We start from the raw sequence: 14123 nt of genomic DNA on the forward strand, positions 1-14123 counted from the left end.
TCATCAGAGCAGAGTTTCCTTCAAGGAGTGCCTTAGTACCAAAGGCCGGAAACTGGGATCTCCAGGTAAGATGGCAGTCTGAGTGCTTCAAACACATAAGAACATCATTTAAAAATATATATTTGGGAGTTTCAAGATGGCGGCCTAGAGGGTGGCTGCATTTTATGTTGCTCCAGGACTCAGGATTCAAAAGAGGAGATATTGAGACACTTGGGACCAACTCAAAGCAGCCGGGTGACTCTCTCCCGTTGGGGAGGCGTCCCGGATGGGACGGTAGTCCCAGAACGCAGGGAACTTTGTGAAGTAGAGCTGCCGGGGAGACACCCCTCCCCCCGCTGGAGCAGTGAACGCGGACAACTGGGAGCGCCGTAAAGGAGGCCGCTCAGCACAGCGCTGGGACTCGGAGCAACCACTGGGGCTCCAGCAGCTGCCCAGGGGAGGAGTGGCGAGGAGAGCTGTGTGGACTCAGAACACCGGGGCCTGCCCTGAGGAGGAGGAGGAGGAAGAGGAGCGTGGCCGCTTGGATTCGGAGTGACTGCACCAGAGCTACAGGCGGTTGCCAGAGGAGGGACTGTGTGGCGAGCTGTTTGGATTCAGACCACTTCTGAACACCAGGGCCTGCCCTGAGGAGGAGGAGGAGGAGGAGGAGGAGCGCGGCGGGTCCTTTGGACTCGCAGTGACTGCATTAGAGCTCCAGGCGGCTGCTTAGAGGAGGAGGCGAGTGGTGAGTTGTTTGGTCTTAAAGTGACAGCTCCTGAACACAGGGGGGCTGCCTGGAGGGGAAGCGTGGTGGGTCGCTTGGTCTCGAGTGACCGCACCAGAGCTCCGGGCGGTTGCCCAGAGGATGCGTGCAGCGGGTCACGTGGATTCAGAGCCACTCAGAGTGACTGCTCCTGAACACCCGGGGGTTACCTGGAGGAGGAAGAGGAACAGGGAGGGTCATTTCGACTCGGAGTGATTGATTGCCTCGGGCTACGGGTAGTCAGTGGGAGGAGGAGGCACGCAGTGAGTTTCTTGGACTCCTAGTGACCGCACCGGAATACTGGGCGGCTGTCTGGAGGAAGAGGCATGTGGCGAGTCTCTGGGACTCAGAGAGATTGTACGGGGCCCCAGGTGGCTGCTCAGAGGAGGGGCCGCATAGACAGGCAATTAGGTGCAGAGCAGGGTCCCAGGATCTAGGAGGCTTCTTGGTGGAAGAGCCGCACAGAGACAGGCTTAGGGCGGAGCGAAGGTTCCAGGCCTGTGGGCAGATTCTCTGAGGAGGGGCAGCCTAAGGAGATTCATCTGCGAAGGGTGAGGCTCCCAGGCCCAGGAGGTAGGGCCGGGCCCCTGGGAACTTTGCAGAGGAAGGCAGCCCAGCACAAGCAGTAGCTGTAAATTGAGGGGAACCTCTAGGAGGGAATTGACCAGCGAAACCTTCCCACCGGGTGAGTTTTCCCTGCCGGGTGAGGTTTCCCCACAAGGACGGTAAAACCAGAGACTCAGGCCCAAACAGGCCTTGCCTCAGCCCGCAGCCTAGGTCCCCTTTGGATGACCATTGGTCAACAAGTGGAGGCACCTCTGCCCACTAGCAGGGATTATACCCCACCTGAAGGCCACCACTCCTAGAGAGGCAGCTTCCTTGTGGAGCACCGCATTATCAACTTCCTCCAAGACTTCAGCCTACTGAAGGCTAAGGGGGGATATATATAGAAATCTTCAGGGAGATTGTAAGTCAATAGAGGAAATCTGCAATATCTCAGCGGTCCACTGATACCTGAACAATATGAGAAAACAAGGAAAGAAAATGCTGCAAACAAATCTAGATGTTACATCAATAAAACCCAATGACAGCATGGCAGAAGAAATGACAGAAAAGGAGTTCAGAATGTACATAATTAAAATGATCAGGGAAGCAAACGATGAGATGAAAGAGCAAATGCAGGCATTGAATGATCGCACCAATCGACAATTAAAAGAGCAAATACAGGAAGCAAAAGATCATTTCAATAAAGAGTTAGAGATATTGAAAAAAAAACCAAACAGAAATCCTTGACATGAAGGAAACAATAAACCAAATTAAGAACTCCATAGAAAGCATATCCAGTAGGATAGAACACCTGGAAGACAGAACCTCAGACATTGAAGACAAAATATTTAACCTTGAAAACAAAGTTGAACAAACAGAGAAGATGGTAGGAAATCATGAACAGAATCTACAAGAACTATGGAATATCATGAAAAGGCCAAATTTAAGAATTATTGGGATTAAGGAAGGCCTAGAGAAACAAGCCAAAGGAATGAACAATTTATTCAATGAAATAATATCAGAAAATTTCCCAAATCTGAAGAATGAAATGGAAAATCAAGTTCAAGAGGCTTATAGGACTCCAAATACACAAAATTACAACAGACCCACACCAAGGCACATTATAATGAAAATACCTAACATACAAAATAAAGACAGAATTTTAAAGGCTGTGAGAGAAAAGAACCAAATTACATTCAGGGGGAAACCAATATGGATATCAGCAGATTTTTCAATCCAGACCCTAAAAGCTAGAAGGGCCTGGAACAACATTTTTCAAGCCCTGAAAGAAAATGGATGCCAACCAAGAATCTTATACCCAGCAAAACTTACCTTCAAATGTGACGATGAAATAAAATCCTTCCATGATAAACAAAAGCTAAAAGAATTTACAAAAAGAAAGCCAGCATTACACAACATTCTCAGCAAAATATTCCATGAGGAAGAGATGAAAAACAAAGAAGCAAATCAGCAAAGGGAGGAATTATCCTAAAGGAATTGTCAAATAAAGGAGGAAACAAGTTGTGTCAAACAAATAAATAAATAAAATTTTAAAAATGAACCAAATGACCGGGAAACCAAATCATTTCTCTATAATAACCCTGAATGTTAATGGCCTGAATTCATCAATCAAAAGACATAGACTGGCAGATTGGATTAAAAAGAAAGATCCAACAATATGTTGCCTGCAAGAGACTCACTTCATAGAAAAAGATACCCATAGACTAAAGGTGAAAGGATGGGGAAAAACATACCATGCACATGGACTCAGCAAAAAAGCTGAAGTAGCCATCCTCATTTCAGATAATGTGGACTTCAAGCCAAAGTTAGTCAGAAGGGATAAAGAAGGTCATTTCATACTGCTTAAGGGAAGCATAAATCAGCAAGATATAACAATCATAAACATCTATGCCCCAAACAGTGGCTCATCCATGTATGTCAAACAAATCCTTCTCAATTTCAGAAACCAAATAGACCATAACACAATAATACTAGGTGATTTTAACACGCCTCTCTCACCACTGGACAGATCTTCCAGACAAAAATTGAACAAAGAAACCATAGATCTCAATAACACAATCAATAATTTAGACTTAACAGACATTTATAGAATATACCATCCAACCAAGAGTGAATACACTTTCTTCTCAGCAGCACATGGATCCTTCTCTAAAATAGACCATATATTATGCCACAAAGCTAATGTTAGCAAATACAAGAAGATAGAGACACTACCATGTATTCTATCAGATCATAATGGATTGAAGTTAGAAATAAATGAAAGAGTAAAACACAGAAACTATTCCAACATCTGGAGATTAAACAATATGCTATTATATGATGAATGGATAACAGAAGATATTAGGAAGGAAATTAAAAAATTCTTAGAGGTAAATGAGAACAAAGAAACATCATATCAAAATCTCTGGGACACTATGAAAGCAGTACTTAGAGGGAAATTTATTTCATGGAGCACATTTAATAAAAGAAGTAAAACTCAACAAATAAACAACCTAACACTACAGCTCAAAGCCCTAGAAAAAGAAGAACAGAACAGCACCAAAAGTAGTAGAAGACAGGAAATAGTTAAACTCAGAGCTGAAATCAATGAAATTGAAACAAAAGAAACAATACAAAAAATTGACAAAATAAATAGTTGGTTCTTCGAAAAAATTAACAAAATTGATAAACCTTTAGCCACACTAACAAAGAGAAGACGAGAGAAAACCCAAATCACTAAAATTCGGAATGAACAAGGAAATATCACAACAGACACGAGTGAAATACAAAACATAATTAGAAGCTATTTTGAAAATCTATACTCCAAAAAAATAGAAAATTTTGAAGACAACAACAGGTTTCTAGAGACATATGAATTGCCTAAACTGAACAAGGAGGACATACACAATTTAAATAGACCAATTTCAAGTACTGAAATAGAAGAAGTCATCAAAAGCCTACCAACAAAGAAAAGTCCGGGACCAGATGGGTTCTCAGCCGAGTTCTACAAAACCTTTAAAGAAGAGCTCATTCCAATACTTCTCAAAGTATTCCATAAAATAGAAGAGGAGGGAACCCTCCCAAACTCATTCTATGAAGCCAATATCACCCTGATACCTAAACCAGACAGAGACTCATCAAGGAAAGAAAATTTCAGACCAATATCCTTAATGAACATTGACGCAAAAATTCTCAACAAAATTTTAGCAAATCGCATACAGAAACATATTAAAAAGATAGTGCACCATGATCAAGTTGGTTTCATCCCAGGGATGCAAGGTTGGTTCAACATCAGGAAATCAATAAACGTAATTCACCATATTAATAGACTTAAAGTCAACAATCACATGATTATTTCAATAGATGCAGAAAAGCATTTGATAAAATACAGCACCCCTTCATGCTCAAAACACTAGAAAAAATAGGGATAGTGGGAACATTCCTTAACATTGTAAAGGCCATTTATGCTAAGCCCATGGCTAATATCATTCTAAATGGTGAAAAACTGAAAGCATTCTCCCTAAAAACTGGAACAAGGCAGGGATGCCCTCTTTCACCACTTCTATTCAACATCGTTCTTGAGACTCTGGCCAGAGCAATTAGACAAACCAAAGAAATTAAAGGGATACGAATTGGAAAAGAAGAACTCAAACAATCCCTGTTCGCTGATGACATGATTATATATTTAGAGGAACCTGGAAATTCCACCAGAAAACTCTTAGAACTCATAAGTGAATTCAGTAAAGTAGCAGGTTACAAGATCAATGCCCATAAATCCAACGCATTTTTATACATAAGTGATGAATCTTCAGAAAGAGAAATTAGGAAAACTACCCCATTCACAATAGCCTTGAAAAAAATAAAATACTTGGGAATCAATCTCACAAAAGAGGTGAAAGACCTCTACAATGAGAACTATACAACACTAAAGAAATTAAAGAACACCTTAGAAGATGGAAAGATCTTCCATGTTCTTGGATAGGAAGAATTAATATTGTCAAAATGGCCATACTACCTAAAGTGCTATACAAATTCAATGCAATTCCAATTAAAATCCCAATGACGTACCTTACAGAAATAGAGCAAGCAATTATGAAATTCATCTGGAAGAATAAGAAACCCAGAATAGCTAAAGCAATCCTTAGCAGGAAGAGTGAAACAGGGGGTATTGCAATACCAGATCTTCAACTCTACTACAAAGCAATAGTAACAAAAACGGCATGGTATTGGTACCAAAATAGAAAGGTAGATCAATGGTACAGAATAGAGGACATGGACACAAACCCAAATAAATACAATTTTCTCATACTAGACAAAGGTGCCAAAAATATGCAATGGAGAAAAGATAGCCTCTTCAACAAATGGTGCTGGGAGAATTGGAAATCCATATGCAACAGAATGAAACTAAACCCATATCTCTCACCATGCACAAAAGTAAACTCAAAATGGATTAAGGACCTCGGAATCAGACCAGAGACCCTGCAGATTATAGAAGAAAAAGTAGGTCCAGATCTTCAACATTTCAGCTTAGGACCAGACTTCCTTAACATGACTCCCATAGCACAAGAAATAAAAGCAAGAATCAATAACTGGGATAGATTCAAACTAAAAAGCTTTCTCTCAGCAAAGGAAACTATCAGCAATGTGAAGAAAGAGCCTACAGAGTGGGAGAATATCTTTGCCAATCATACTTCAGATAGAGCACTAATCTCCAGAATCTATAAAGAACTCAAAAAAGTCTACTCCAAGAATTCAAATAATCTGGTTGACAAATGGGCTAAGGAAATGAATAGACACTTCACAGAAGAAGATCTATAAGCAATCAACAAACATATGGAAAAATGTTCAACATCTCTAGTAATAAGGGAAATGCAAATCAAAACCACCCTAAGATTTCATCTCACCCCAATTAGAATGGCAATTATCAAGAATATGAGCAACAACAGGTGTTGGCGAGGATGTGGGGAGAAAGGTACACTCATACATTGCTGGTGGGGCTGCAAATTAGTGCAGCCACTCTGGAAAGCAGTGTGGAGATTCCTTAGAAAACTTGGAATGGACCCTCCATTTGACCCAGCTATCCCACTCCTTGGCCTATACCCAAGGGACTTCAAATCGGCATACTACAGAGATACAGCCACATCAATGTTCATAGCTGCTCAATTCACAATAGCCAGACTGTGGAATCAACCTAGATGCTCTTCAATTGATGAGTGGATAAAGAAACTGTGGTATATATATACAATGGAATATTACTCAGCCATAAAGAAAGATAAAATTATGGCATTTGCAGGCAAATGGATGAAATTGGAGAATATCATGCTAAGTGAGATAAGCCAATCTCAAAAAGCCAAAGGACGAATGATATCGCTAATAAGTGGAGGATGACACATAATGGGGGGGAGGGAAGGGTTAGTTTTAGGGTTAGAGTTAGGGTTAGGGAGGGGGGCAAGTATGAAGGAAGGAAGCACTGTATAGAGGAAAAAAGGGGTGGGAGGGGTGGGGGGAAGGGAAAAAATAACAATGAATCAAACAACATTGTTCTATGTAAATTTATGATTACACAAATGGTATGCCTTTACGCCATGTACAAACAGAGAAACAACATGTATCCCATTTGTTTACAATAAAAAATAAATAAATAAATATATATATATATATATATTTCGTCTTGAAAGCACAAAAACTATAACCTCTAAAGTATGCCAGAGATGAGAAGATAATTCATTCTGCAAACGAGCCAAAGTTAAGGTTCATGTTAATGGAGAAAAGGCTCCAGGCCAAGGATGGGGCACCGTGTGTAAAGCTGAAGGCAGTGAAGATTGCCCACCAGGGAAAGGGGGATTTTTTTAAAATGGCATGGTCCATGGAAACAAAATGAGAGCTTTTCATCTGCCCTGGTTTGTAGCCAAACAAAAGCTGCCTTCAGAGGACTGGCACTCAAAGTGTCCTCGACTGTGGAATTCTCTGAATATGCATGACCTCGTGTGAAGAAGCCCTGAGTTAAAAACTGGTCCAAATGGCAACAAAAGTACCTACTAAAAAACTTCACCATATATGAAACTCTAGAGCGTGGTGGCAGAAATTGTGTCTGTGTTGCTTCTGGAAGTACAGACTGACTGAGAAGGGGCCTAAGAGAACTTACTAGCATGACAGAAATGCCTGAAGACTTGATGCAGGGGTGGTTTAATGTGTGTTTACATTCATCAAAACTGACTGAACAACACACTTGAGATCTCAGCATTTCCTGAATGTAAATTACAACTCCATCAATATTTCAAATGCTAAGATAAAAATATCCTGATTCAGAAGTAAACCTATGTAAGATATCACCTAAGACAATACTAAACCCCTCCATAGAGAAATCCCTACACCCCAGAGCATACCTAGAAAACTGGAGTTTTCCTCTCTCTGTTCTCTAGAAGATGGTGATGGGCAGGGAACCCAAGTACAACCAATCAGAGACTGCCACATGGCCTTTGAATCTTGTGAGAGTCCAGAGTCTAATAATAATACACAATCTGCAGCAGTAAACTGTGTGGTCAGTTGACCCGGCCCCTGAGGCGTCTGTCTGAACCTTGTTCTCCATTCATCTCTTGGGGGTAAAAAAAGAAAGAAAGGAAGAAAATCTTTTTTATTAACTTAACCAATATCAGTTTCTGTTGTTTCCAAGTAGGACCTGTGGGAAGCCATCCGTGACTAGCAGAACCAGGCTTGGCTGAGCCGTGGGACACGAAGCCTGACTCCCAGGAACTGGCAGTCACGAGAGACTGTTTCATAGAGCCTGAGGCATGAGACTCTGCAGAGTGGCTCACCGCCTGAGGAAACCCTGATTCTACTGGGATGACCCGCTAAAGCAAGTGGCTTCCCTGACTCCACCCCATCCTGTTCCTCACAGAAGCAGCTCAGGAGGAGCTTTACCTGTACAATGATAAATAAAGGGAAAGTGGGCTTCTCCATGTTCTTAGAAGCCAGATCTTGGCATAGCTCAATCCATCACACCCCCTTCGATTTAAAAAGATAATTGGCTCCTGTGTTTATTTAATTAAATAAATTTCTTAGTGATCATCTACTGCAGGCACCTTCCTCCAACAGAAACCCTTTCCCTCACACCTAGACATGAAACTGGACAAAGGGATAGCAGAGGCAGAACTGGGGTCACCGTGAGACTGTTAGTTACAATGCTTCATGGCAACTAACAAAAATTAACTTGTACTGGATCAAGATTATAAGGGATCATGGATTGCTCACATGGCCAAGATAAGATAAGAAAGCACCTCTGTTGTTTTAACCCTTTCTCTCTGTGCTGTATTCTTCTGCTATGCTCCCCACAGTTATCAGATGCCATGCTGCTGGTCCAGCAGGGTGAAGCCTCTTCTAGTAGTTTTGTTTTTAGTTTCTTTTTGTTTTAAAGTCAGGGGATCTTAACCACTGAGCCACATCCCAAGCCTATTTTATTTTATTTTGTTTATTTTATTTTACTATTTTATTTTGAGACAGGGCCTCACTAAATTGCTGAGGCTGGTTTTGAACTTGAGATCCTCCTGCCTCAGCCTCCTGAGATGCTGGGATTACAGGCCTGAGTCACCAAGCCTGGCATTTTTTTTTTAAAGGCAGACGGTCTGATTGGCTATGCTAGGTGCCCACTCCTACTCTAATCAATGTCATGTACAAAATGACTGCGGAGTTGTCTCTCCCAGAAGATGAGGGGAAAGTTAGGGAATTCGTTGTGATCTAGGGACAGACACATCCCTACTTTAGAGACTCTTAATTTGCTTCCAAATTTTACCCACCACCTTTATAAACATTATCAGTGTTCCTTTGGGTTTAAGACTGGGAAAATAATAAGGCAATTAGCCTATTCCTTGAAATTTTTCATGTTTTCTCATTCCACTTTATTCTTACTGAATTCTTGTAGATTGAATATAACTTGTAGTATTTGCTTTTGTCCCTGCCTTCTCTCACTGGACCATATGCTTTTTTTCAAAAAAGAATTTTTGTCTTATTTGCCTTTGTCCTTTCCAGCACTCACACAGAACCAATGTTTCTTAAATGAATGGCTTAATAAAGTAGCAGGTGGTGAGGGCAGTCTTCCTCATAGTCTCTCTAAAATCATGCCTAGAAAGGCACAACCATTTAAAGTAGGAAGTTCCTGATTTGGGAGTTCATTTATGTCCAATTTTAATAAATTACATTTATCAAGGAAGTTTCCATTCATATACACATCCTCATATTCAACCATGACTAAGAGCAGATGAATCAGAATAGGATCACATTGCACTAGCAAATTGTTTTCACACATTTTCAATTTTCCTTTGCTTCCAAAAGTCCTGCAGGATCTCGTTAGACCTCAAGGTCATGGATTGTGAACATGATTTGCATGGTTAAATGCTGTGGAGAGAAAGGAATACCTGAGGGATTTGTTTGCTTTGTTTTGTTGGTATAGATCTAGAATAAAAGGGCTTTTAGTGTAGATTCTTCCTCAATGCTGTAAGATGGAGGGGCCAACTCATAACAAATGACCTATCAGAGAAGGTCGTTCCCTATGTGCTAGTCAGCTTTCTGTCACTATAACAAATACCTGAGCTAATCAACTTACAAAGAAAAAGGTTTGTTTCAGCTCTTGGTTGTGGAGGTTTCAGTCCATAATCAAGTGGCCCCGTTGCTTTCGGGCCTATGGAGAGGTAGTACATCATGGTGGCACAGGGCGAAGGACAGCCACTCACCTCATGGCTGGGAAGTGGAGGAGAAAAAGAGGAAGGGGCCGGGTTCCCATTACCCGCTTCAAGGGCACCCCCAATGACCTCAAGACCTCTCACTAGGCCCCATTTCTTAAAATTTCCACTATCACCTGAAAGTGAAAAGGCTGAGGAACAAGCCTTTACCTCCCGGGCCTTTGGAGGACATTCCAGACCCAAACTATGGCACCATGTTTCCAGTGCACAAGCCCAAATCATTCCCCACCTCCTCCCCTCCAGGACCCCAGCTCTGTGTCCTCCCAGAACACCACCTTTGTTATCCCTTCTGCCACTTCCCATTTTCTAGAGCTCTTTGGGTATATGCTCCACTGGAGTCATAAAGCAAGAGTTGTTTAAACTCTGCAACACTTGTATCCCTGAGCCACAAGATAGTGCTCACGTTGCCAATGAGATGACAACACTCCTCATTAAGTCAGCAATAACTTATCTCCAACCATTGGAGGCCCATGTTGCTATTCATAAGTTTATTTTTTTCAAATGATTTAAAGGTTTTTATAGGTAAGGGAGAGGATATTAATTTTGTATTAAAGGGAAGGAAGTAAATAGACAGGGACAGGTAGGTAGAAAGCAGACAGTAAAATGGATAATAAGTTTCTATCATCTCAGAGGCCCCAGGAGAGCATCATACCACTGGGCTGTGGGAGAGAGGGGAATTTTTCCCTCCATGCCCTCACCCGCGCCTATTCCCCACGTAGTGACACTCACTCAGAGGAGGGGAAGTGCTAAGCAATTCCATGCAAATGTGGTCAGAGTCTCCAATGCCTATTGTCTCTTCATCCTGAGATTCAGAGCCAGCGTGATCAATTATTAAGCACAGAACTCTCCAAATCTGATTGCTCCTCCTCCACCACCATTTCCTTTATCTTCCTTTTCCTGCATCAGCATCACCCACTAAGACCTGAGGCCCCAGTAGATAACTAGCACTCTTTGGGGAGCCTTGGGAATGGTATAGAAATTAATACTCCCTGTTCCAGATTCTCAGAGTTGCTTTTCCTATTGATTATCAACATTAACAATTAAACAGATGCTTTTGTAAATACTCTTTTCCAGCTGGATGTTTCTATACAAAGCTGGAGATGACACACTCATCAACCCTGAGGGAAATAAGACCAAGCATGCCCTCAGAGGAGCAGAAGTCCAAGCTCAGCAAGCCTCATCCAGACTCCTGGGGCTCATCTTTCTGAACGTGTTCAATTCTATCTCTCCGCTCTGCCTGACTTCCATCTTCGGGTAAGAACTTCCAAGACTAAGCTACTATTATGTTGGGGAACCTGCAGCAATGAAGAAAATCCATTTGTGTTTCTAAAGTTTAGAAATCCTGAAAGCAGTGTTTTTTAAAGCTGTGTTCTAATATAAAGCACATCAATACAAAACAGGGAATTGGAGCCAGAGAGACACAACCAAGCAGGTTTTTGCAACACTTGCCCATATTTTGGTTACTGAGGGACATCACTTATGGTGACTCAGCCTCAGTGAGGAACTTGTCAGTTAATCACCCAGGAATCATTTTAGACTTTCAAATGGCATAGCAGCCTCTTTACTGAGTCATGGAAACCCCCCAATTACCAACTACGCCTCGCTAAGTTCTCGACATTCAGGATAGACATATTTCCTTTCTGGATAACTTGTAGAGTCAGAGAGATTTAAACAAGGTCAAAACAAGTTTGTCTGACATCCACCGTGAAATCCCAACACAGCTGTCACTTGTACCTTCCACTTCATTATGACAACGAAAGGTAATTGCAGTGTCTTGAGTATTTGGAGCTGTGGCAGAGCAGTGTCAGCTCGCGAAAGAGTAATAATAAACAGCTTGCCTGAGGAAATTAGAATCCATGGCATGAGATGATTTTTTGGTAATATCAAGCTACTTACAAATATCCAATTGTTCACAAAGTGAATATAAATAAAATACTCAGGAGCAACTTAAATACAAATGTCTCACCATAATGCAATCAAATATATTTGAATATCTTATCACTACTGTGGAGAAAAGTTACTCCACAGAACAGTTACTGCTCTGAGTTACTCTATGATGAATAGAACAGCAGTTTTTAGGTTCTGCCTAACTCTGAGTTACTCCATTTTATAAAGCAGCAGTTTGCCATGAATTGTTCAACTTTGAATATAATTGCTGAGGTAGAATGACTCTACATTTTGTCAATACAAGTAAACAACCACCATCTGCCAAGCACAACCATAAGATTCAAACTGATAAATTAATTAATCATGGTAATAAATAATGACCACCTGGGAACTTGCTGAATTAAAACTGTAGCACATGAATGCATATGTATATTGACCCCATCTGAAAACCAGGCCCTTGAGCTTATCAAACACACTAGACCACCAAATGAAGCAAACCCCTCATCTAAGACCCATAAAAAGAGGAGCACACCAAGACAGTTTGCAGTAGCACACCAGGCATCAGACCATCTGAAGAACATATCACAGCATCAACAGGTGATAAACCTCCAACTCTCAATCCCCAGGCTACAGTTTGATTCAATCTCCCTGTTTGATGTGACCATCTTTGAAACTGCCTCTTGTCCCCACCTTGGCCTGGAATAAGTTCCGTATTCTGATAGTTCTGTGTCCTGAACTGGTGTGTAATCTTATCTGGCCATCTGAAGTGACTCTTACATTTGCATCTGTTCTCTGCCTTTGCTCTGGGCACAGCATTCTGTCACTATGTGACCACCTTAACCCTTTCTTAGGTTTTCTGATGTATACATGATATATATACATGAATTCTGGCTTATGACTCTCAGGTGACCCATGAGTACTCCGTGAATTATAACCAGTAAAAAGTGTGGAGCTTGTGAATTTATTGTCATTCAATAAATTCTGCTTGCTTACAACAGCAAAGTTCAATTTGCTAAAATTATTTTAAGATAATATTTATAACGATTGTGAAAAAATAACCTTTTATTTTTAAAAGTACCATTTGTCTTTCCTTGCTTTTATCATATTAAAGTGTTCTTCAGATTTTCTTCTAGTGATTTACAAAGTCGCCTAATATAAAAAGATTAACCATCTATTTTATGAATTACAAATATTTCCCCAGTTTGTCTTTTACTTGCCTTATCATGCTTTTGATTTACATAGTTTAAATTTTTATTATTCTACTTGGTGTTTTTTTTTCTTATTTTCTGTTCTTCATTTGTTTAAGCTTAAAAAGTTTTTGTCTATCCTGAGGCTAATTGTTTACCTAATAGCTTTATCAACTTATAGAGTTTTTTGTAAAAGATGACCAGAGATAAGGCTTTCAATTCATTTTATTCTGAAGAGTTTACCATCTTTACCAAAGTCAGAATTATCTTTGAGTCTGTTAATTATTAAAATCTGTCAACCAACTCCCTTTTCCCTTTTTTTGATATCAGAAGTTTACTTGTACTTAGGTTTTTCCAAAAGCAAGTAAAGAGTCACTTATCTCAGGAAAAACAGGTTCCTTTTGACTTAATAGCATCTGATTTTATAGACAGTCCTTCTCAATTTTTTCACTTTCACAGATTTTTCTTTTTCTTTTGTTCAGTGCTATGGGTGGGACCCAGGACCACACATGCTAGGCAAGCATTCTACCACTTAGCTTGCCCAGAGATCTTTTGTAATTGGTTTCATTCAATAGCTTCCTTGGGATTATTTATATTCATTTATATGGATTTATATGAAATGGTACTTTGTTTTACCTATTTTTCACATAATATAGAGCCAGCTACAGAACAATAACATGTTAATGGGTGGCTTAACCATCACTTGCCCCTCACTTCTTTATTTAGCTCTTGTAGATTCCCTGCTATATTTTCCAAAGCTATGTTTATAAATTCACTTGAATAAGTACATGCCAGACAATGAACTAGCAATGAGATGAGAAAGGATACACAAAGACAGCTTTTATTTAACATTTTTCATCAAGTTTACAGATGCAAATGTGTCAATACCAAATTACCGCCAAACCTAGTCGCTTAAATTAATAATAAACATATATTGTCTTTTACCATTTATATGGCTCAGGGGTTCAAGATCAGCTTGACTAGACACTTCCTGGCTCAGGGTCCCTCCTGACATTCCACTTACAG

The 14123-nt window shown here is 40.6% G+C and overlaps 1 long non-coding RNA gene across 2 annotated transcripts in view; it reads right to left on the minus strand.

Moving 5' to 3' along the window:
* LOC306664136 overlaps positions 1 to 14123 on the minus strand; it is a 186320-nt gene that overhangs the window by 60157 nt on the left and 112040 nt on the right. The window lies entirely within an intron of this gene.

Source organism: Sciurus vulgaris (genome assembly GCF_902686455.1).
Source record: "Sciurus vulgaris genome assembly, chromosome: 6".
Taxonomy (NCBI): domain Eukaryota; kingdom Metazoa; phylum Chordata; class Mammalia; order Rodentia; family Sciuridae; genus Sciurus; species Sciurus vulgaris.